The sequence below is a fragment of the Diplotaxodon limnothrissa genome, linkage group LG14, assembly GCF_057381915.1.
Source record: "Diplotaxodon limnothrissa isolate DT_005_m linkage group LG14, D_limnothrissa_male_GT1.1, whole genome shotgun sequence".
Taxonomy (NCBI): domain Eukaryota; kingdom Metazoa; phylum Chordata; class Actinopteri; order Cichliformes; family Cichlidae; genus Diplotaxodon; species Diplotaxodon limnothrissa.
In genome coordinates this window covers 3,699,062-3,722,337 of record NC_140609.1, presented here as the reverse complement: position 1 = coordinate 3,722,337, position 23,276 = coordinate 3,699,062, and positions in this window count along the sequence as shown.

The window sequence follows — 23,276 nt, the reverse complement described above, 5'->3', positions numbered from 1 at the left end:
GTTCACGCGTGGTTGGAAAGGTCACGTGAACTGCATTATTTTAGTTTGTTTTTTTATTTATTGTGAAACACTGTAGGCTGCCTGGAAGTGGCCATGAATGTGTGTATACATAAATATATATGTATTGTAGGAATACAGCTGGAAATAAGCTGAGGAAAAAAGAGTGTTTTGGGGGAAAGAAATTATTAAGGGATGACTATTATGCCTAGTGGGAGGGGCAATGGGGTATAAAAGGAGTCCGTCAGGGCCCACCTGTGCATTCTGTGAGATGTTACAGTGAGGGTAACGTGCAGACTGGCTCAGCCACTTGTGTTTTGTGTATAAAGTTTTGTTTTGTTTTGAATTAAGTCGGCAGAATAAACTATACACACTGAACATTTCCTGACTACGCCTGCATTTGTTTGGGAGAAGTTTAGGAGAGGACTCCACGACAGGCAACAAGAATTTAGATCTAAATACAATTTTTTTTTTTAAATTCCAGCAGCAAGTAGCCACAAAGTAAAAAAAAACAAAACCTAAAAAGTTGAATAAAAATCTGTTAACATACAAAGGTAGGCAGCATCCCTACACGTCCTCTTCACTCCTTTGCTTCGGTGCCAACTAAAGGAAACAAGGACAGTGGCAGTCACTTTGCTTATAAATACAGACCTTCCCTCATCAATCAACTGAGTCGGTACTTACCCTGAACGGCCCCCGCTTTACAACAACGGTTAGTGTCTCACCCGTCCCGAAGAGATCGGACGCTTTCCTGTTACCTCCCATCAATCCACCGAACGGTGTCCCTTTGCTTCCCTGAGTCAGACGTCACCGCCGTCATTTCCTCCTCCACTCGTGGTGTTCTTCATCCCTCCTGCCATGCCCCCTTGTTGTTCTTAGGTGCCTGCCATGCTCATCCTAATTGGTTAGCACTAGAGTCTGTTAAGTGCATAAACTCTTGCAGGTGAGATTATTTAGTGTCTAGGTTGGGGTGTCTCCCGGGAGCTAGTCAAACATAAAGAAGAATAAAATCATTAAAAAACCATAAGAACAAGAACATCTGCTATTAAAAGCAAAAAGATAAAACCTTACCTCATGCAAAATTATGAAAAACACACCAACTTAAAATGAGCAAATCACAACATCCACATTCTGCCTTATGACACAAACACAAATGTGCTGATACAATTTCAGATTGCTGGGCTAGCATATAGCCTACAGTAATAAATAAAAGAAAGTTGTGGTAATAAAACATGTTTTGCTTTTGTAAGTCATAGCAGATACAAATAATTATTGTTCTAACCACTGCTCAGAAAAGATTGTGACTTACATATGTTAAAACGGCAACATTAGTCAGATGATTGATGGTGTACAAGGTAAATGGATTGTCCTTTTTATGGTGCTTTGACGACTCAATGTGCTTTTTAAATGAAAGTTAAATTCAGTCATTCACATTGGCCCCATCTGTTCCACACACACACTCACACTGATATGGCAGGGGCAATTTGACACTGAATCAGCAACAACCTCAAAAGTGGACATCCCACTGTGCAATGTAAATGACCCTGTTAAAAAGTTCTTTCTTGTTGCAAAATATTGAGTTGTTTGTTTTCTTTAACTATTCACATTGCTCTTATAAGCTGACACTTCAGATCTGCAAAAGTGTGATTTTCCTCATTTGAAAGGAAACCCCACGGAGAAAGACCACCACGTTATATATGCGCAAGTTGATTTTTTATTTCCATTAATGTACAATATTTATTTATGATTCCTCAGTCCTCATGATTTCCATCGTCATCTTCCATCTCTGTTTGTGTCTGAACCAGATCTGAAATGACAAGGCGGCAAGGATAAGAGTTGTGGGCTGGCAGTGAAGTGATTTTTTTTTCTTTATTGTTCCAACCCTCCTCCTCCCACCATCACATTCTTCCCTCTAAATCTGTCACCCACAACATGTCTGGACAGCGGGGGGCTGGAATCAAATTCTCTTCGCCTCCCCGTGTTTGACCTGAATCTCACTGGAACCCATAGTAACAGCTCAGAGAGAGACATACACAGAGAGAGAGTGTGTGTGAGAGAGACAGGAAAGAAATAAGGGTTATACAAAACTGGAGGGAGGAGTCATGGTAAGAGTTGCGGAAAGCCATCAGTGTATGTTTAGTGTGTGTGTGTGTGTGTGTGTGTGTGTGTGTGTGTGTGTGTGTGTGTGTGTGTGTGTGTGTGTGTGTGTGTGTGTGTGTGGTAATCAAAACATTTCAGTATTGAAGCTGAAATTATGAAAATACAAAAAACAAATCATGGGTGTTCCCTGCTACTACTGGTGCACTTCATAGTTCCACGTTCTAAGACTGAAAATCAATTCACCAAATTCACAAATGTCTTACAGACTTAAAGACAAGACAACACTTCAAGCACTCCAACAGATGTTGAAGCACTAGAAATGTTTGCCAGTCGTTCCCTTTTTACAATCATGATCGATTAACACTGGTTGATATTTATGCATAGATATGATTGTTCTAATCAGATATACACAATTACATGGATCAAACCAGAAACCATTCCCAGTTTATATTTCACATGTATTTTGGTATTTTACTAAAGTCTTTTGAATTCTGGAACTACTTTTACACTGAATCTTATAAAACCCACTTTTCTTATTGTGGAGTGCCACAGGGTGCACTTGTTTTTGTATTTGATATTTTGGAACAGAGGCATTTTTGCTCAAGGGTGAGTGTCTGGTGGCAGTACCAAAGCCCATGGGGCCTGACCAGGCTTAGCTACATGTCCAGAGCTACATGGGTCTGCTGTTAAGTGCCTTCTGGATAAGGCAGCAATCAGGGATGAAGGTCCTAGCACTCATTCCCACCTTACAAAACTAGCTGTGGTAGATGGAATCTCACATTTCTGGCAGAGAAAGACTCTCAGCTGGTGCGCGAGGTTCAGAGATACCAAAGAGGTTTCATCAGAATTGCTTCAAACCACAGCTTTGGCTCAAGAACCAGTTTCCTGGAAAAGGGTTTATCTCTGTTCCAGTCTGGAGCTGTCCTTGGTGAGGGGCGGTGGGCAGTGGTGGGTATGCTTGTTTGTACTTTGGTACCTGGATTTTGGAGTCTTCCCCTGTGGGGAAATGGGATCATCTTAACAGAGAAAAGAACAAAAGGCAGCCAACATTCATAGAAGAGTTTTGGAATGCATTTCAAGAAGCCTGGAGAAATATTTGTGAAGACTACTTGAAGAGCGAAAGTTTGCCTAAGAGATTTTAGACTGTGAGGAAAGACCACGCTGCCACTGCAGAAAAACGTTATTTATTAGCTTATATATATGTATGTAAATGATGCAGTCACAAGGTTCAACAATATACTGATATACACAAATTGATACATTTACACATATTAGCTTATATACATTATAACAAAACATGTTTCCAATATGGTTCAAAATATGTACTATATGGTTCATGGTGTCATACTGGGTCCCTAATAAGTTAATTTCTTGTTGAAAATCTTTCTCTATTTCTGTCTGAGCCTCTTTCAGTACTAAACAAGTGAAATAGATAGAAGTCAGGCATTATGATGAAGATCTTCTAAATTAGTGAGACACCATTTTCTCTCCAGGTTATGAGTTTCTGCATTGGGTGCATGTTTGAGTTGTACATCTGAATAAAATTATATATTATTTGATTATTGCTGATTTGATCATGAGATTATATCATAATGGTTAATGTAAAAACACTACCTCAGTAATAGCTCAGTATGAGTGTGAGTATAGGTAACTCTTCAAATAAACCATTTTTGAGGTAAAGGCTATGTCTAGGCTTTACAGAGGATTTTTAATAGAGTAACAAACCCTTTTCCAGGAGTGAGAAAACATTTCCTCTCCAGCTTCCAGGTTATCTGTTTTAAGGTGCACATTTTATAGTTTTAACAGGGAGTCAAGAAGTTATGATTTGAGGCTTTTTCAAAGGAGCAACAGTATCTAGAGCACCGAGGATGTAGCACTATTAAGGAGATAATAAACCACTGTGCAAGTAGAGTGAAATATAATAATAAGCCAATTATATTTCCTATCCCACATTAGCTCGTTTAACTGTTAAGAAACTGCTAGTGCCTCCACTTACTACATGACAATGATTCAATTTCGTTGTAGTCAGTTAACATATAGAGGAAAACTTATATATTCTTATAATGATAAGTAATGTAAAACCACTACCTGAGTAATAATTCGTTTCTATAAAGAGTCTACACTTTTTCCCACTGGTATTTGAGTTTTAAATTTACCTTTAAAGTGTAGACTCCAGACCTACAGTAAGTTTTTAAAAGTAAGAGACAAATTGGAGGATAGTGCAGTCTTCCCTTCAAAATGGATGAAGGGTGTTGGAAGAATACATTACTGCTTTCTTTCATTTAAATATGATTGATCATGATTCATTCTAACAGACTAATGTGAAAAGTACAAGATTAAGTTGGATGGACATGAAAGAGAGTCCAAAAATCAAAATTCAGCAACTCCAAATTTGCCATCTTTTTCAGCATTGATAAAATTATTTAATTCAAGGAGAAACACCAGACTGCAGATGAGCTGCATACAGAGCTGGACTGGGACAAAAAAATCGTCCCGGGCATTTTGACTAGAGACCGGCCCACCATTATAGGAAAAATCATAAAGCCTTTGAATGAAAATAAACACTGTTGTGACAGTGATGTATACTGTTTTGATGGTATATATGCATCAATCTATCAATCGTTTGTTGTAAGACTCAGATAATTATTTTTTAAAAGCTAGACATTTTAAATGAGAATAAGAAAGAAAAGTATTTCTTTGTGCCCCCCTTTCCCTGTTAATGCCCTACCTGCCCCCCTGGCAACACTTTGCTAGATCCGCACCTGCACAGTTACCAGCTGTCAGCTACCTAAAAAAGGATCCTGGTGTTATTTGTCTCTCAGAAACAGTTCATAACTTCCCTTCAACTCATTCATGTTAACTAAAAGGTAAACCTGTTTCTCCATCACAGCTCTGATGATTCAGTAAGGACATCTCCTGGTTTCATCTTCATGTTTCCCTCTCACCAGATAACCAAACCGATATCATGACCAGCAGGTTTACAGCTGTGGCTCCAGCAAACATTAGCTGATACTAGAAATTAATATTAAATAAATTCTAACAATAGCTGATCAAGCTTAAATGTGCTGCTGTTGTTTAGCGCGACATCCGCTGGTTTCCTCTTTCGGCGCAAAGTGAGCGATAAACAAACAAGAGAGAAAAGACGATCAGCTGATCATTGATCAGTTTTCATGATTGAAGTAGAAACGGGAGAGGGAGGGGGAGAATGAAAGAAGAGGCAGCTGTGCAGCAAAGACACCGAATAACTCCAGCTTTGTGCCTTTTCCATTGTAGCTGAATTACGGGACAAACTGTTCCTTTTCACCTCAATAAGAAACGCGTAATATTTTCTCTGAATACCAGACGGGACGGTTGGCAACTCTAATAACTTATGAACAAAATAAAGTTCAACATCATTAACTTCATAGCACCACCCAGCTGTATAGAAACTCCGTCATTCTAGCTAGCACGCAGTACGGAAAAAGTCAGAATAACGAAAATAAACTCCACCTAAACTTGGTTTATATCTGACCCAGAGAGACTGCAGGTCATAACTTCTTACCTGAAGTTCAGTTCACACTTGGACCGGCGGCCGCCTCGGGTCTCTTTTCCTTCTGTGTCCCTTTTCCTTCATCCACCTGCTGGCCTCCACCACTTGCTAATGTTACTGAATCTGTGGAAACTCCGCGATAGCCACCACACGAAGTAACGAGTAACGACCCTATCTAAATCCCAGTAACGAGTAACGCGTTCCTGATTTTGGCATAATAACTAGTTATCGTGCTCGTTACCACAATAATAACGTAGTTACTGTAACGCGTTACTTAATAACGCGTTAGTCCCAACACTGCTAATTACTGATTACTTCTCCAAGAAAGTAATCCTGTAACTTTACTGATTACTTATTTTCAAAAGTAATTAGTTACCTTATTACATTGTTAGTTTTTTAAAACATGATACACAACCTGAATACGTAATAAAGCAATAGACCTTTCAGCCCAATTTGATTCTTTCTGCATAATCAAAAAATGTTGATCTACACACGTCTGTTGCTGCCACAGGCGTCGCACGCTCGTACGTCATTGTCATGAGACACTTTCACAAACAAAATCATGGTTTAGTAACGCAGTAACGCAGGGTGCTTATGGGAAAATAACAGTAATCTAATTACTTTTTTGCAATACTAATCCCTTACTTTACTCATTACCTGAAAAAGTCATCAGATTACATGCTTCTGCCCATCTCTGGTTATAACAGACCAAAAGCAGTCTTTAAAAAAGGAACAGTTTAACAGTGTGTGGCAAAGTTCTTTGATTGGCTTTTTTCCATCTGTAAGGACATGAAAAGATAAATATTAATTTCACATGTTACATAGTTAGGTTCTACTTAGTCTTTCAGCACCTCAGAAATTTACTGACACGGACGAGTATGAGAGTTATGATCTAGTTTTTGCTATATATATGTATCATTGTATTTGCAAATGTGTAGCAAATTATGATAAAGTAATTGTAACAAACATGAAATGAACATTTCATTTTCATTTTTCTTGGCAAACATCATTTTGTTCCACAGATCAATCCAAATATCGATCACATTCAGGATCAATGAGATAACACAAGTAAACATAAAATGCAGTTTATAAATGAAGATGTTTATTATTTATGGGGAAAATCATGATGGTGATTGCCCCCAAAATCTAATAAGTGATTGGGCCACAACTGCAATGTTGCAAAGCTGCACTGCAACGCTCATTGACCACTTGAAGAACCTTAGACTATAAGCAACATTTACTTATATATTACTTTAACACTTTAACAACCTCACATTCACAAAGTTACTAGTTCACCTGACCTTTTGTTGTCTTTGTAATACCACCAACATGTTGCTAAATTTGATGTCAGATGTTATCAAGCATCATCATTGGTATTAGTAAGATGACACAAAAGCAAAATTGTCTCAATTTCTGAGGTACTGGACGCACATCATACTGCTCAAATCAAAAACTCCTTGTGTCTCTAAGGGTCTTGTCCATGTACAAATGTATATTAAGCAACCATTCCAATGACTGCTCTTTAAAAGGACACCCAGGAACACAAACACCACCTCTTGCACCATCAGGAGAGTAAATTAATCGGCCCTATGTTGGTTCTGCTTTAGCAGAAAAATACAAATGTTTCCACAGTCATAGTAAAATGTCTTTTAAGCACCGGAGATGTTGGCACTATGCAACGAGAAGGCCAATTAATCAACATTGTTGAATGTGTATGTTTGCATCTCCAATAAATTTTTCCACCTGAACTACAGCCTATCCCCAGAGCTGACTGTGAAGTATATAGCCAGAATGAATTGATAGTTTACTATGAATAAAGACAGTATACTGCTGGAGTGTTACAAAATATGGTGTAGCTGTTGAAGTGCTGCACATATGAAGGATGGTTTTAAGGTAATACAGCAAGAGACCACTATATACTGTGGTGTGATTCCCTTGGCCAGGTATGTGTGTGTGTGTGTCAGGCTATGAATTTTATTACAGCTCCAAAATAGACTTGGGCCCCAAAGCCCAGGCGTCTACACATCTTCAATTTCAAAAAGGTGGCGAGACGAGGACGAGAGAGGTGGGAGTAGGGGTAGAGAAAAAATGAATAGAAAAAAGAAGAAGAGGGACAGAAGGGCCCAAAAGAATGGCGGCCAGGGGAGGAAAATGAAAGCGAGCTGATTCAATCTTCAAGCACCTTACAAGCGTTTGCGTCAGGTTTCTTGTTTAAAATGAGAGGTCGGTAGGAGGATGTGGAGGAAGAGAAAGAGAGAAAAGTGTGGTGAGTGAGGGACAGAGGTGGTGGTGGAGGGGGGTAATGTCCACAGATCCTCCTTATTTTTTCCCCTCTTCCTCTCTCTCTCTCACACACACACATTTCTTCTTCTCTCTTTTCCTAAACTGTAGTGAAAAGATTAAATTGTTTACGAGTGCGAAGCACGGCTAGCTTGAGCGGATGAGCCACAAGCGACAGAGATAGACATTCTAATTCGCCACTATACTTAGCGCCCCAGTCCCTGTGTGCAACCACTAATTCTTTTATCTGGCTGCAACACTCCGGGACTCAACCACACTGAATACATACACACACACATATATACATGTGTGTGTGTGTGTATATATATATATATATATATATATATATATATATATATATATATATATATATATATATATATAGCGAGGGAGGGAGACAGATGATAGATAGATAAATGAATGTGTGTGTGTGTGTTTTAAAGAAAGACCAAGAGGAAGGGATGATCAAGTAGTAAATGGAGGAAAGTACAGTTTCTTTACACTGTGCAACTGATAAAATAATCTGTACTTGAATATTTGATTTCGCCCTCCAGCCCATCCTTAGTCTCACAAAGAAGGCTGTCCGAGTGGAGTCTTAACCCTTTATCTTGACTAAGCAGAAAGACATTGCCAGCATCTCTCTCTGTGTAGGTCTTGGAGGGGTGGGACTGAGTGATGGTGGGAGATGGGGGCATTTATGTGTGTGTGTGTGTGTATATGTGTGTGTGTGTGTGTGTGTGTGTGTGTGTGTGTGTGTGTGTGTGTGTGTGTGTGTGTGTGTGTGTGTGTGTGTGTGTTTGCAACCAACTGCAAGTAATATTTGTGTGCAGCCTACATGTAACTTTGTGTTGGAATTGGTAAGCGTAATGAGAGATGGATGGACTGTGGTGTGTGTGTGTGCGTGCGTGTGCGTGTGTGTGTGTGTCTGTGAGGCGAATGGGTGGGGGGGTTACAGCATAGCGAAGAATTACTGTTATCTCCCAGGCAGAAGAGGGAAGGGGGGGAGATAAGAAACTGCTGCAGCTGACAGGGAGAGAGACAGAGGGAGAGAGAGTGAATCAGGCATGTGAGAAGTCGTGTTTCGATGGGGGCCGTTGTTGTAAATTTGGTTATTCAGAGTGAGCTAGCTCTGCTTGTGTGACTGCATCCATCTTTTTTTTTTTTAAACTAGAGGTCTGCTCTCCTGATAGTGGCATTGTGCACAGTACACTGTATAGAAAGCTCATCAGTGCTGGTTGCCTATTGGGGCGTTATCGGACCTAGTAAGGTAACTGCACGCTTATAGACTGCACCCAGATAATGGGGGGCAGAAGAAAAGAGATAAAGAGGGGGGGACCTCTTCTCATTAACAGCTATCTACTGCACTGCAGACAGTGGGGTTGTATTGAGTGCTTCCTATGCTGGGCATAAATTAAAATGCACCCACAGAGAGCAAGTGGAAAGGGTGGGAGAGGAGGGACTGAAGATGAGGAGGCGTGTTGTCAACGACAGAAAAGCAAAAGACTGGAGCACTGTACAGTTGCTTCTCATCTGCCTGGATTCACTCTGACCACAGGTTGGAGTGTGTGTGAAAGTGGACTGGTTGGAATGCAAAAGTATGTCATTTTTACTCTATATCCATATTTGGTTGTAAACCACTGTGCTATGCAACAGTCCCACAAATGAACGTCAGCTGCATCTGCAATGGTACAAAAGCAGTATAATAAGAAAACCTTATAAAACAAAACAATCAAACAAGATTAATCTTTGGGCCTCCTCGTTGCAAATAAGTAAAACATATTGCACAGACAGTAACAAAAAACATGATAAAAAAGAGATATAGCAGTGAAATAATTCTAAATTTACAGCAGACTTGGACAACAGCAAAGATAATGACACATCTTGACATGGCATAACCCATACATATATACAACCCTTATTTCTGCTATTATATTTTCTAATGCAATCATTTATTTAAAAAAAATGCAGTGCCTTCTTTTCTGTTACCAAACAGTTAGATAACAATACAATACAAGGTAACAATAGATAAAAATTAATACAAGGAGGAATCTGTAGCTATTTGTGTGATGAGATGTGCAAATAATACCCCGAATGAGCTTTTTCTTAATTCTTATTTGCTTACCAGAAAAAATACATTACTTTAAAATACTTAAACTGAAATGTACATACTGTGTTCAATATCTTGCATGAGGTGCTCACCTTCCTCATTATCATGTTCATCTGAATCTCTAGTGGCAAATGTTTTGCTTGGTTATAGCGGATAGTACCTATTACTCTTTGCTTAATTAGAATTAAATATGTCACAGGTAACCTCTTGGAGAGTTGTCAGTTTAGAGGTGATGCATTTTAGTATGTACTGGGGGAGAAGCTATCCTATCTCCATACCACTACAGTGTTTCTTTTATGATGATGGTGGTGATGTGTCTGCTCACATTCTCTCTCAGGGATATATCATCTCTATAGACACACAAGCAAGCAGGCCAAACATATATACTGACACACTGCCAAGTGATTTGCACGTGAGTGTGGACAAGACAATCATCAGCTGACAGAGCCTATGTCTTCTCAATAAAGCAACCCTCTCTCTTGCTCTTCGTACAACCCCAGCCCCAAAGCAGCATTAGATTTATTCATTTGCATGGTGCAATTGGCTCTCAGTGGTGGTGTGTTATGGCCAGACAAGTGTAGCATTACGAGGGGAACAAGTTACCATGGGGGAAGGTTAATACAGACAATAAGGGAGGCAGATAATGGGAATTGGGTTCCTGTTTTTCAAACCTCTTATCGTGCGTGGCGCAAGAAATCAGGCCTCTGCTCTGAATACAGAGGTGGGGGTGTTTAAAGGGCCAGCTCTGTCAAGAGTGCTGCTGTCAGGTCCCTACACAACTGAGGTTTGTTGTCTGACATTTCCACAGAGGCGAGGGGTCCAGGTAGTGGGCGATGGTGCTATGGTAGCTTTTAATGACAAAGCCTGCCCTCACAAATTCCAGTGTACCTTTCCATCCCCCTACTCAACATTTATCAGTGTTTTCAGAAGACTCATCAAACTTTCACAATTCCAAATTATGACATTTGCTTTAAATTATGAAATCTTCATGAAGAATTTTGAGTTGCTTTTTAAATTGTGTGCACATGTATATGTCAGTGAAGATGCATTCATATGACCTTTAAACATGACAAATACAGGTAGTAGTCAAAGAAGAAAAGCCCTGAAAGGTGATCTAGACAGATTTGTCTAAATAACTATTTCATGACGATTTACATAGTGGATTCTCACTGAAGGCATCAAAACTATAAATGAACACATATGGAGTTGTATAGTAAACCAAAGAAAGTGTGAAACAACTCAAAACATATTTTATATTTTATATTATTCAAAATAGCCACCCTTTGCTTTGATTACTGTTTTCCACAGTCTTGGCATTCTCTCAGTGAGCTTCATGAGGTCGTCACCTGAAATGGTTTTCCAACAGGCTTGAAGGAGTTCTAAGAGATGCTGAGCTCTTGCTGATCCTTTTGGCTTCACTCTGCGATCCATCTTATCCCAAACTATCTTGATTGGGTTTAGGTCAGGTAACCGTGGGGGCCAGGCCACCAGGTGCAGCACTCCATCACTGTTCTTCTTGGCCAAACAGCCCTTACACAGCCTGGAGGTGTGTTTCGTGTCATTGTCCTGTTTAAAAATAAATGATGGTCCAACTAAACACAAACTAGATGGGATGGCATGCTGTGGCATGATGTGGTAGCCATGCTAGCTAGCCAGTGTGCCTTCAGTTTTGAATAAATCCCAACAGTGTCATTAGCAAAGCAACGATTCATGTAGAGACCATCCATTCACCTTTTCTGCGTCACACAAAGACACGGCGGGTGAAACCAAAGATCTCAAATTTCTTCTCATCAGATCAAAGCACAGATTTCCACTGGTCTAATGTCCATTCTTTGTGTTTCTTGGCCCAAACAAATCCCTTCTACTTGTTGCTTTTCCTTAGTAGTGGTAGTAGTGGTTCAGATGAATTTATCCTCAGCAGCAGAGGTGACTCTTGGTCTTCCTTTCCTGGGGTGGTCCTCATGTGAGTCAGTTTTATCGTAGCCTTGATGGTTTTGTGACTGCACTTGAGGACACATTCAAATTTTTAGCAATTTTCCAGATAGACTGACCAACAGCTTAAGTTCTGAAGGCAGGACTATGGTGCCGTTTTTAGCCTCACCACTAAAGGGCGTTGTTGTTTTGTGAGTTTATTCTGTTGGGATGAAAAATGGCGTTCATGGAAGCAGTGTGAATCAACAGAAGTTATGCTTGGGGGCAGTTTATGTAGTTTCTTTTTGAGAAAGTGCGTCCATAAGATTGGTGAGTTACAGGATATTTCTTGTTTAAGAAGGATAGCCTGTCCATTTTATTATCTTCTGTTTACACAGTTTATCTAAGCTATTGCTAAGCTAAGCTAAGTTTGATTTGAGTTATTTTACATTGGATTGTAATTTGTGTTCTGTTTTGTTCATTCTGCTTTGTAGAACCACACACCCACCCACACATGTGCCCACCTATGCAAGTGTTCAACTAAATCTGCCAAATAGCGAGCTGGAAGATCATCACCTGGCCTTGTCATTTGCTTGAGTGTGTTATTGGCATTTGTCCAGTGCACACCCTGCGATCACCACCATAGAAAACTGAACCTAGTATCAATATTTGTGATAAATATAGCCTGTTTACAGCTGTGGAGGTCAGGGTCACTGAACTGGACACTCACTCTCTTTAAAAAAGCTAGTGCAGCAGAAGGTAGGGTAGTCACCGTTAGCTCCCAGTAGGCTGTCCTGAGTGGCTGGGAAAACAGGATAGCTGGGTGATGGTGATGAGAAATAGTTCTGAAAGGAAGCCCCCAGCCCACCACCAATCTACCCATGTCCCAAACCATTTTTACTCACAAATAAGGAACAAACCCCTTTAATTGGGAATTCTGTTTTAAGACATGTGAAGTCGAACGTAATGACATCCAGTTATGCCTATTGGAGGTCACAAAAATCGGTGTGTAGCTTGGCAAAGTTACACACAAAAAGCTGGTTTTGTTCGGAGAGATGGCATCCATCCCACTTTGGATGGAGTAGCTGTCATATCTAGAAATCTGAACAAAGAGTCTGGCCCAACTGGCCCTAGACTCACATGCTCAGTTGGAGAGGAACCCACTGAATTGTGACTCACAGGCTCAGGCAGAGTGTATTGTATAAAGTAAAGATTGTCAGTAAAAATAATAGGTCATGACCTTCACAAAACATAATGTGAATAAGTGAGTCCATGGAAAATTTGAAAAATCTTCTGCACGGATACAAAGTTGCAAATTGCAGCCACTAACTAAAGGTGATGATGACCACAGTTATTTTACTGACATTATATTTTGTGACTAAAAAAATGGATCTTCTGGATGTTCTCCTCTTCTAATAATTATCAACACCTTACACTGTTTCATTCAAATCTCCCGTTCCACCTGTTACATGGCTCCCCCTCTTCTTCCCTTTCCTCTTATCTCACTCCCAGTCCTCCCAGCAAGTAAAGCATCCAATTACTAGGGATTCACACATATTTTAACTAAAATACAATAGCTATGCATTTCACATCCCATGCGTTAGGAGGAGGTAGAAGAAGGAGGGTGTGAGTAGAAAATGGAGGAGATAGGACAGCAAGAGGGGGAATGATGATTTTGTGTTGTGGGAAGAGTCTCCCACAGTGGCTGCAGATGAAAGTGGATTGAGGTGGATGTTGTTAAGGTGATGGTTGACTGAATGCCTCAAATTTGAAATTAAGTTGGAGCCCTGGGTAGCCTATCCTCTGTGGTGTGTGTGAGTTATATGTGTGCAATTTTGCGAGTGCATGGACGATTGTGGGTGAGATGGACCAGTAATGGAGAAGAGCTTTTAATCATCCCGTACCTCCACCCTCAAGTCTCTCTTTGGTCCTCTTGTCAACTGGCTTTCATCATAATAACATTTAAAATATCCATTAATTATCTTGCTGACTTGATGAGCACACACACACACACACACACACACACACACACACACACACACACACACACACACACACACACACACACACACACACACACACACACACACACACACAGAGAGAGAGAGAGAGAGAGAGAACTTTGAATTAAAAAGAAATCGCCTCTCGTCCCTGTGGGCGCTCTGTCCTTCAAGCTTGGGTCCTCTACCAGAGGCCTGGGAGCTTGAGGGTCCTGCGCAGTATCTTAGCTGATCCTGGGACTATGCTAGCTTGGGAGTCACTGCACCTAGTGCTCCATTTACCACGGGGACCACCATTACCTTCACCTTTCACATCTTCTCAAGCTCTTCTCTGAGCCCTTGGTATTTCTCAAGTTTTTTGTGTTTCTTTTTCCTTATGTTGCTGTCATTTGGAACCGCTACATCTACCACTACAGCCATCTTCTTCTGTTTGTCTATGTCCAGTTGGTTTGCCACCACCATTTTGTCCGTCTGTATCTGGAAGTCCCAAAGGATCTTAGCTTGGTCATTCTCCACCACCCTTGGGTGGCGTCTCCCATTTTGACCTCGGGACATCCAGGCCATATTCAGCACAAATGTTTTTGTATACTATGCCGGCAACTTGGTTATTGTGTTCCATGTATGGCCTGCCTGCTAGCATCTTGCTGTCTTGATATCATCCATGTACAGGAGGTGGCTGACAACTGCTTCATTTCGTAGTCAGTATCCGTAGCCAGTCTTGTCAGTGATATCACTGAGGGGCTTCAGGCCTATGCAGAACCGGAGTTGGGATAGAGCATCTAATTGGTAGATCCCTCACTTGATGGTGACTTGTGCATTTGGCCTGAATCTGGTCATGCAGTCACTGGCTACTGCTCTGTCTATCAGTAGTTGGTTCTTCGCTCCTCTGGTCTTCCTGCCGATTCCTTTCTGTGCTTCCCTCATGTACTGAACCATGTGCCTGTTCATCTTAGCCGCTATGATGCCTGACAGGAGCTTCCATGTGGTACTGAGATATGGAGGAAGATTACTGGCCTGCCTCAGTACTTTCTGGGGATCCTTGGGGATCAGGACAGTCCGGTATTCAGTTAGCCATTATGGGTGTCCCTTGCTGACTACCAGCTGGTTCATTTGTGCTGCCAGATGCTCAAGGAGTGCAGTCAGCTTCTTTAGACAGTATGTGTGAATTAGGTCAGGGTCTGGTGCTGCCAACTCTTCATACTGGAGACCCTTTCTTGGATGTCTGCCACTGCGATGGTTACTGGATCCTGTTCAGGAAGGTTGCTGTGGTCTGCTCTCAGCTCCACTAGCTATTGAGCATTGCCATTATGGGTTGCGTCCTTCTCCCACATGCTCTTCTCCAGCTGCCTCCAGCTTTGGTGAGGATGTTCTCATATTCCTCCCCTGCCACCGAGTAGAGGATGGTTCTGTGTAGTAGAGCTAGTTTGGCATGATGGTGAGGAAGACCACCCCTCCTCATAAGAACCAGGTTCTGTGTCTGACCTAGGCTGATGTTAGAAAAACTCAGAGAATGTATAGAGCAGCTGGCAGAAGTCCTCACTGACATCTTCAACCTCTCCATGAGAACTGCTGTTGTTCCAACGTGCCTCAAGGCCACCATCATCGTTTCTGTGCCAAAGAAGTCCTCAGTGTCCTGCCTCAACGACTACCGTCTCGTTGCACCCATACCATCATGATGAAGTGCTTCAAGAGGCTAGCCATTAAGACCCTGCTGCCAACGACACTGGACCCACTGCAGTTTGCCTATCGCCCCAACCGGTCAACAGATGATGCCATCGCCACCACCCTACATCTGACTCTCACCCACCTGGACAACAAGGACACATATGTACGAATGTGGTTCATGGAGTTCAGTTCAGCATTCAGCACAATCATTCCTCAGCACCTCATGGGAAAGCTGAGCCTTCTGGGCCCAAACACCTCCCTCTGCAACTGGATCCTAGACTTTCTGATGGAGAGACCTCAGTAAGTCCGAATTGGTAACTGCATATCCAACACTACCACACTGAGCATTGTAGCCTCTAAGGGCTGTGTACTCAGCCCACTGCTGTTCACTCTGCTGACTTACGACTGTGCAACAATGCACGGTTTGAACCACATCATCATGTTTGCCAATGACATGACTGTGGTGGGTCTCATCAGAAAGAGTGATGAGTCAGCATACAAAGTGGAGGCACAACAGCTGATGGACTGGTGTAGAGTCAACAACCTGTCTCTAAAAGTGGTCAAAACAAAAGAGATGATTGTCGACTTCAGGAGAGCATGGAGAGATTATTGTCCACTGAACACTGATGGATCCTCTGTGGAAGTCGTCAAGAGCTGGTCCCTCAATGCCAGCTCCATAACTAAGAAAGTTCAACAGCATCTCTTGTGTCTGCACGGTCTTGTGTCTGCATTGTTCTGTCCCGTCTGATGTTGCATTTTTTTTTTTTGCAATTTTTGCATACTTGCACTTTATGTAGTCCTGTGTTTACTGGAGCAGCATGGTCTTGGAGGAACGCTGTCTCGTTTCACTGTGTACTGTACCAGTGTATATGGTTGAAATGACAGTAAAGCCACTTGAGAACTTGACCTTGAATAGCGAGGTGAGTTGTTGGAGAGGATATGTTAACTGTTTTTGTCGGTAAGTGCTGCTGCTTTTGCCACTGTTAGCCTCTGTTAATTGCTGTTAGCCGATGTTAATGAAACTGTCTTTGCTTTGGATCTAACGTTGGACTCTGACGCTTAGTGAATAAACTCTGATACAATATGAGAATGCAATTAAACTGTTTATCAGAGGGAGAGTGTAATTTCGAGGACACTCAAGCCAGCTTTTGTCAGCTGTCCGGAGATGGGAGAGTTGAATGTGCTGAGAATCAGATATTGAGACGATATTAGGAATAAATAAGCATGTTTATCTATAATTTAATAAGATTAAAATTAAGGTCACATTATAAGTTTCCTTTGCATTTTCACTTCTTTGGTGAAGGGGACCCCTTATCCAACTAAAACACAGGTATGAACCTTTATGAGTCTGAAGGAGTAGGCATAAATTTAAATGTCCTTCCATGGAAACGACTACGACCTACAACTTTTCTTCTTCTGTGCCTTTGGCATACTACGTAAGTCACTGGTCTCTAGCCACATTCTTAAAATGTGTTTAGTCGGAATGATGATCTTTCCTGGCCACTGTATTCAAATATTGTAGGGGAACATGGCAGCATCCACAATCCAGCATCTGTGACTGTGCATTTTTTAATAGATTAATTATAAGTTAAAGAGGATGCAATAATTTTTTTGAAATATGTCATTTCATATTCTTCTATGCATATTTAGGATCAATAAATATATTAAAAAATTTTAAAAATGTAATAATTTAGAGTCATTACTTAATCTAGCCTTTGTGGACATTCACACTACTCTGGCGCAGGAATAACATACAAACTCCCATAACAAACATGGTCTGTGCAGTGTCACACTATTTTGTTAATTGTAATATATGATGTGGTAACATGTATATAAAATTAGAGTCCATGTGTAATTACTGATTACTAATTATTTTTGATTCTCTCAGCTGTGAAGAGACTGTGATGCGAGGAGACAACCAGTTATTAGACCATGTTATTCAATGACAATGTTGAAGGCCATAGTGAAAATTTATATGAAGTCATAAAGTAGTAGTGTGACAGGTAAGGAGCGGACTCAGACCGGGATTCTCAGTTCAATACGGGTGTACAAGTGGGGTTGCAGGGGTCCAAGGGAGGTTCGAAAAAGAGAAGGTCTCTCACACACTTGTGCTCCGCCACGCAACTCCACACACCGACTCCAAAACGGGAAATAGGTAGTAGGTCCGGAGGGGACTGTTCATAGGAAAAGGTTAGTCACAAGGAGGGAAAAACTCACTCACGAACAACATTTAAGAAGCTAGAAACTAACACTAACATGTCTCCAGTGATGACAAGACCTGAGCTCCAGCCTGACTGCCAGTAAACTACTGGCAGTAATTCTGTATTACAGCTCTATTATGACATTATCATTACTGCCAGTAAACTACTGGATCATGTGCCCCTTGAAAAAATGCTTCAGTGAGGCATGCACTGTGTCAAAAAGTTTCCACAAGCTATCTTTTGAAACCTGTGCTGTGGTTGCTGGTGCCAGTCCTGCTGCTGCTGATTAGGTTTCTCATAGTGACAGTGACATCAACAATCAAACCTAGAAGAAGTAGCTAAGTCACCAGTTGAAACTGGTGTGAAACACACCAAGACCTCAATTAGCAGTAGTGACAGGGTTCAAAACACCCATGTCACATGATCGACTCCGCAGCAGGGTTCCAAACATCTGTGATCTGTAAGCTCGGCACAGCTTTGAAACATCAGTATCAAGCATAATATCACTAGCACTTGGTGAGCAAATATTGTGTTGGTGTGTTAATAACTGTGTTTGTAAATATATGATCTTGCCCTGTTGCATACATCACAGTTCAAGTTGTTTCTGCCGAATGCTTTCCCTCAATATCTTAGGATATTAAAAGAGAACTTTTCAAATGGCGAAAGTCCTACATATGTTCAAAAGTGGTCAACATCATTTTTCACCTCTGCTACATCCCCTCCTGTTTGTCTGTACTCACCTGATACACTGCCATGCATCGTATTATGGCAGTGTGTCAGAGTATGAGATGATACTCCAATCTACAGGAGGTCATCTCCTAATAACAATGTTGGTTGTTCAATCCCTGGCTGCTCCAATCTGCATACCAAAAATCCTTGGGCAAGATACTAACCCCAAGTTGGTCTCCAATGCATCCATCAGAGTAAAAAGTACTAGAAAATAAGAGAAAGTATTTAATCATAGATAAAAGTGCTTGTATGAATGGGTGAATGGGGCATTTTGCATAAAGCGCTTTGAGTGCTTAGAGCATAGGTGTCAAACTCTGGCCCGCGGGCCAAATTTGGCCCGCAGCCTAATTACATTTGGCCCACGAAGCCATACCAAATTACTATTAGAGATGGCCTACTGGTATTATACAGCTAATATATATATTGTTTAGTATTAAGCTTTGCTTGTTCCATATTCAGTTTTCCAGCAAAACTTTTTTGAGTCCATAAGAAAAGATTCATTCTTATATCTGGAGGAAGATTTTTTTTTCAATAAATGTTAATGTTAGCCCGCGACTTTGTTCCAGTTTTGAATTTTATTTTAATACTCAATGGACCACAAACCTTGCCAATGATAAAACTAATTCCTCTGGGATTTCTGAGTATACAGTGTATATAGTCTAACTGGGATATTGTCCAAGTGCACCTATCATCAGCAATTTTTGCAAAATGCTTTTTACTGTAAAACAGCTGTAGAGGACAGAGTTTAAATATGGAGCATAATAAAATACCAACATTACAAATATCATCTCTCAATTACACAAGTTAGTCTCTTCACAATTTTGATGACTTCAAATGGCCTTTGTCAGTGGCAGTTTCCATTTCATGCATTCATGAGTGAGAGGAGACACTGAACAGCAGATAATACAGATACTACCGATGTTATTGTCATCAGCCTTTGAAAAATACATACAATGTTTTTTACGGAGAGACTTCATGGCATAAAATACATGGCAATAGATTTCCTCCTGTGGCATGACAAGCTATTTGTTTTCATTATATAGATGGTCACTGGCCCACGGCCCACCACAGTTTTAGAATGCGTACTCTACCTTCCACTACTTCAGGGTCCATGTTTCATCTACCTTACCCACCTCCCATGAGCACGCATTTCCTATTATCCCATAAAAGCATGGTAGAAGGGTGATGGTGGATAAAGTGGTGACCCAGTAAAGATCAGACAGTGGATTCATGTGTGATTTATCTGTGTACCTTTTCATATAAGCTCATTGCTGGACATTATGAGCTGGTTCACATGGGTTTAATGATTCCTTTTGAGTGTGAATACAAAGAACCTGGATACAGAAAGTATGATCAACCTGAAATGTGTATTATTCATTTTCATTGTACTGTTGTACCATGTAGCTTTTATTATTAAAACAAAAAACTTATAGCAAGGATCAAGGAAGGGTGCATAGACATACTAATCTGCCAACAAAAATTGCTCAGTGTTCAGTCATCAGCAAATGTAACTACACATATTATATTTGGATGGGAGATCTTGAAAATATCCCTTACAATTCCCCAGTTTTTAAGATTATTTCAGTATCAAAGTGAAGGAGAAATAACAGCTATAGTAACAGCTATATTCTTCAAGACAGCAACTTAGTGATGTGTAGTACAGATAAACTCTTTCATGGTGATTTTTTTATTTACTCATAAAAAGATGCACTACGCAAAGGCAAATATTTTACTTTAAACTCTATTTAAAGCTCTAATCCTTTTTATTAAATTACGGTGTGAATTATATCCAGCTATGTGGCACACTTTAATGACTTCACAGTTATATAGAGTTTGACATATATTTTAATGGAGAACAGTTATAACTTATAATTTAGTAAAAATTTCAAAATTTTACAGAATCAACATATACTGTAGTATTATTCCAGTTAAATAAGCAATCTGGATCCATGGGTCGTTGACCATGGGTTTTGAGTTTTATGGGTTCATTTTGGGTTGGTAACGTCATTTTGTCATTTGATTTAATAATCAATAAATAAATAATATATTTTGTTATTTGCAACAGTGTTGAAAGTTCCTTTTTTATGTTCTTTATAGTTTTTATTATTATTATTATTATTATTATTATTATTATTATTATTATTATTACAATTTTATTGTTATCTTCTGATAATGTTTTTGACTTGAGAACATGGGATCAACCCTGACTGTGTTGAACGTCTATCATAATATACCTCTCTTCTATTTTGGCTGTTGAGGTTGATGAAATGCAGTTGGTCTGACTGAGGAGCGAGAATTTCTGGACTCTACCAGAATGCCTGCCAATACATCCCTGAGAGAGTTAGCACACAAACCAGTAGCAGACTATGACAGTACCCTCCCACTATTGGCTGGCTCGAAGTGGCCCACTGGACTCACCTGTCCCAATCCTATGTGTGGAAGTCCATAATGAGCGTGGGTTCTGACATCAGTGAGTGGGGAAACCAAGTCCTCTCCTCAGGGCCATATCTTTCCTAATTGATGACATATTAGAGGCCTCTGTACAAAGGACTGATATCCAGGATCCGACAGACAGACATTGCAGAGTGATCGCCCGCAATCCGGGCCGTAGCCGTGGGTTCAGCTGGAGTGCACAGAGGTCAGAAAAGATGATGTTTAATCTGAGATATATGGGATAGGAAATGAACTCTCAGAGAGAGACCGGGAGGTCTGAAATCATGCTCAACTACCAGATTAGCTGTTTCAGTTGCTGTGGGGAGTTTCTGGTAGTAGACACATGGTTTTGTTACACACAAATGTGGTACAGGCCACAATATATTCCCTCACATCCCTGTCTAAAGAAGGAAACAAGAAATTCCTTGCCTGGAGTTTTGTCATTCAACTGACTGTAACTGACTATAAAAGAAAGTGCAAGGCTGAAGCTTACATCTTGGAGCAGATTGTTGTTAGACTACTGCAACTACCCTGGAGATGGATGAATCCACAATAAACTAGTGGCTGGGATTGAGCTGAATCTGAACAGGTATAGGATGAGGGACCTATGGATTCTTCGATACCCAACATCCACAATGACGGCGAAACAACTAGTAGCTCAGTGTTCCAACATTCGAAAGAAGGGACTGCTCTCACAGCTAGAGATTGACGAGGTACAACACAAATGCTACGGCAAGGAGGAGTCAGGACGCCAGGTCAGGGGGGAGATATCATCACCCCCACCCGAGATTGAGTACATAGCCCCAAGTGCGATAGGAGAAGGATCGTTGAGTGCGAGAGGAACTGACCTGAAAAATAGGATCATGGCCAAGCTTGAAACCTGGATCCCCCGTAGCCGGTTACCAAGATTACGTGAAGTACCCTCAGAAGGTCTGCTAGATGATGTTAATGCAGCACTACGGGCAATACCTACAACCACAATTACCGACACTAACAAGCTGATCTACAATACGGCAGCAGTGATCAGTGAGATGCTTGGCTACAAGTTGAACAGCGACAAGGGGCAGTACCCTCCATGGAGAAGGAGGCTAGAGGGCAAGATCAAAGTACCACGGAGGGAGGTTAGCCAACTAACGGAGTTGCAGAAAGGTGCGGCAAAGAAGGTGCATAAGAAATACAGCAAGCTGTCCATACCTGAGGCCTTGGAAACTGCCAAGCAAAGACTCACAGCCTTGGCCAGTCGCTTGAGGAGGTACACCAGAGAGATAGAAGGCAGGAGAATAAACCAGCTGTTCTCCACAGAACCAGCAAAGGTGTACTCTCAGTGGCAAGGGAACAATAAGAGAACAGCACCACCAAGGCTGGAGACGGAGCAATACTGGAAGAGCATATGGGAGAAGGACGCAACCCATAACGGCAATGCTCAGTGGCTAGTGGATCTGAGGGCAGACCACAGCGACCTCCCTGAACAGGGTCCAGTAACCATCACAGTGGCAGATATCCAAGAAAGGGTCTCCAGTATGAAGAGTTGGACAGCACCAGGGCCCGACATGGTTCACGCCTACTGGCTGAAGAAGCTGACTGCACTCCACGAGCGTCTGGCAGCACAAATGCTGCTAGTTAACGAGATCCTGATCCCCAAGGACCCCAAGAAGGGACCGGTCCCCTCCAACTACCGACCAATAACCTGCCTCAGTACTACATGGAAGCTCCTGTCAGGCATCATATCGGCTAAGATGAACAGGCACATGGGTCAATACATGAGCGGGACACAGAAAGGAATTGGCAAGAATACCAGAGGCGCAAAACACCAGCTACTGGTAGACAGAACAGTCAGCCGAGACTGCAAGACCAGACTGACAAACCTGTGCACTGCCTGGATTGATTACAAGAAGGCCTATGACTCAATGCCCCACAGCTGGATACTGGAATGCCTAGAATTGTACAAGATCAATGGGACCCTAAGAGCCTTCATCAGGAACTCAATGGGGATGTGGCGTACAACACTAGAGGCCAACTCCAAGCCCATAGCACAAGTCACCATCAAGTGCGGGATCTGCATAGGCCTGAACCCCCTCAGTGAGATCATTAACAAGACTGGCTACGGATACCGACTACGGAATGGAGCAGTTGTCAGCCACCTCCTGTACATGGATGACATCAAGCTGTATGCCAAGAGTGAACGAGACATCGATTCACTGATCCACACTACCAGGCTATACAGCAATGACATTGGAATGTCGTTCGGACTGGAGAAGTGTAGTCGGATGGTAACAAAGAGAGGGAAGGTAGTCAGAACTGAGGGGATTGAACTACCAGAAAGC